The sequence below is a fragment of the Cibotium barometz genome, chromosome 61, assembly GCF_041138505.1.
Source record: "Cibotium barometz isolate CiBa-2024 chromosome 61, ASM4113850v1, whole genome shotgun sequence".
NCBI lineage: Eukaryota > Viridiplantae > Streptophyta > Polypodiopsida > Cyatheales > Cibotiaceae > Cibotium > Cibotium barometz.
The window spans coordinates 19103162-19105544 of NC_141106.1; the positions used below are offsets into that span (position 1 = coordinate 19103162).

General features: G+C 46.5%; 1 pseudogene; it reads left to right on the plus strand.

The window, feature by feature from the left end:
* The first annotated feature begins 253 nt into the window (after window positions 1–253).
* LOC147604637 (L-type lectin-domain containing receptor kinase VIII.1 pseudogene) lies at window positions 254–1357 on the plus strand (annotated as a pseudogene).
* Window positions 1358–2383: the final 1026 nt, after the last annotated feature.

Below are 2383 nucleotides of genomic sequence, written 5' to 3' on the forward strand. Positions count from 1 at the left end.
ACCTTACTGGTCTCCTACCCTTACTAGCTGATTTCTGTACCGCTGCTCTTCCCTATCTTACTCCTTTACTCGCTATCTTTATTTGTCTACCCCAACCTCCTTTACTCGCTATCTTAATTGTTACTGCGCTTTCTGAATCCTTACTTGTCTGCTCCGCCACCGCTATAGTTGTCTTGCAAATAATATGACAAGCGGTTGTATGGCCTGCTTGTGGCCACCAAAGAAAGGGAATCAATTACCCCTTGAGGACCCCATGGGGAGCGGCACCACGGAAATATTCTTGAAGCGGTTGGAGTCCACAAAGGGACCTCAACGCTTCACCTACGATGACCTGCGCTGTGCCACCGATAACTTCAGCACCATGCTTGGAAAAGGCGGCTTCGGCCCTGTCTATAAAGGCGTCCTTCCTGCTTTCAGCAACGAGGAGCCGCCGGTCCCCGTGGCAGTCAAGAGCATCTCCGCCAAGTCCTTCCAAGGCCGTAAAGAGTTCGAGTCGGAGGTGACCATCATCAGCAATATGATTCGCCACAAGAACTTGGTGAAACTGCGAGGCTGGTGCTACGAGAGTGCACCAGAGGGCAGCCGATACCTACTGGTCTACGACTTCATGCCCAACGGCAGCCTGGAGAAGCTGCTCTACGACGATAAGGAATGCGTGGCCAAGCTATACTGGAAGCGGAGGTTCCAGATTTTGCAAGGGGTCGCAGCAGCGTTGCTCTATCTGCACGAAGACTGCGACAATGTGATCCTCCACAGGGACATCAAGTGCAGCAATGTCATGCTGGACGATAACTTCAACGCCAAGTTGGGTGACTTCGGGCTGTCAAGGAAGGTGGAGGAGGGCATGTCCTTCTACATGACGGAAAGGCTGCTGCCCATGGGCACGCTGGCCTACATGGCGCCCGAGTACCTGCAGACAAACAGGGCGACAAAGGAGTCGGACGCGTTTAGCTTTGGGACTGTGATGCTGGAGGTCGCTTGCGGCAGAAACCCCCTGGACGCCATCGACCGTCACTCTCAGCCGAATACTACCGGCATCAACCCGCTAGTGGACTGGGTGTGGGATCTTCACTTGCAGGACAAAATTGTTGAGGCTGCGGACAGAAGGCTCCACCACATATTCAACCCGGATGAGATGAAGCGGGTGCTGGTCTCAGGGCTGGCGTGCTGTTATCCCGATCCCAAGGCCCGCCTCACCATGCGGGAAGCCAGTAACGTTCTGAGCGGACAAATGCAGTTGCCTGTTCTCCCTGCTACCATGCCCCGCTATGCCAGCGTCCACAGCCCTGGAAGTCGTACTCCCGGAAGACACATGATGGCTTACCCAAAGGAAGGACACTTGCAGCCAGCAAACTGACCCAGATTCCTCTACCGGTTCGTACAATACACCCCGGCTCAACACATGGACGGGGTCTGAGAGACTCTCTCTCTGACTTGTGATGAAAGATTTCTTCTGTTTCTCTTTGTGTAGCATGAAGCCCTTAATTTATAGTATGGGATCTCATTAAAAAAATTCAGAAGCTTGTTTTACTAATTATATTTTCAAATGATCACTCTCCCTTACCTTTCTTTCCAATCAATCCTAACTTGATCTCTTGCACAATTTTCTTCCAACAGCTGTATCAAAGTAACTTATCTCCTTTAAGTTAAAATAAGCCATTTATCTCCCACTTTGTCATAAAATTTATTTGTCTTTATCACGGTTTCCATCGTCAAACAATAGTTCTCCCACCATGGCGGTGACTCTTTCTTTTCCTCCAACAAAAGAAAACAAATTGTGAAAGAATTTTGTGGTTGCATAAGCCTTTGGGTTGTAGTACTAGAGCTAGCTCACTATTGAGCTCTTCTTCACGACTCCTTTGTAGACAAAACTCTGCCTCACTAAAACATGCTTTTGTGTTGAGCTAGCTATTAATATGGCAGTTTTGCAAGCAATGATCGAAGTTGTAAATTTTTCTTTCATGTTTTTTATACATAATAGCTCCCCAAATTCCATTTTTTATGTATGAGTAGACACAATATTCTCTCCATTTTAAAATGAAAACTATCACCAAATGGATATCAATGGAAAACATTGTATTAACCTAGATCATTAACTCTTGCATACAAAAATGATAACAATATTAGGATAGGTCCATTGAGCCATGATCAAAATATTTGTAGTGTAGTGGCCTCTTAATACAAAAATAAAAAAAGAAAGGATGAACAATACAACTCATGCATGACACATCAAGGATAATGCATAATGCTTATCAACCTCACTTTTAGGAGTATGTTTTGCTCCACCTGTCACATCATTTGAGGAAGAACCGAGCCTGTGTATCTCTCTCACTGCCAACATCCACATGAACCAAGTTTAAAAACTAGCACGAACCAAGTTGTT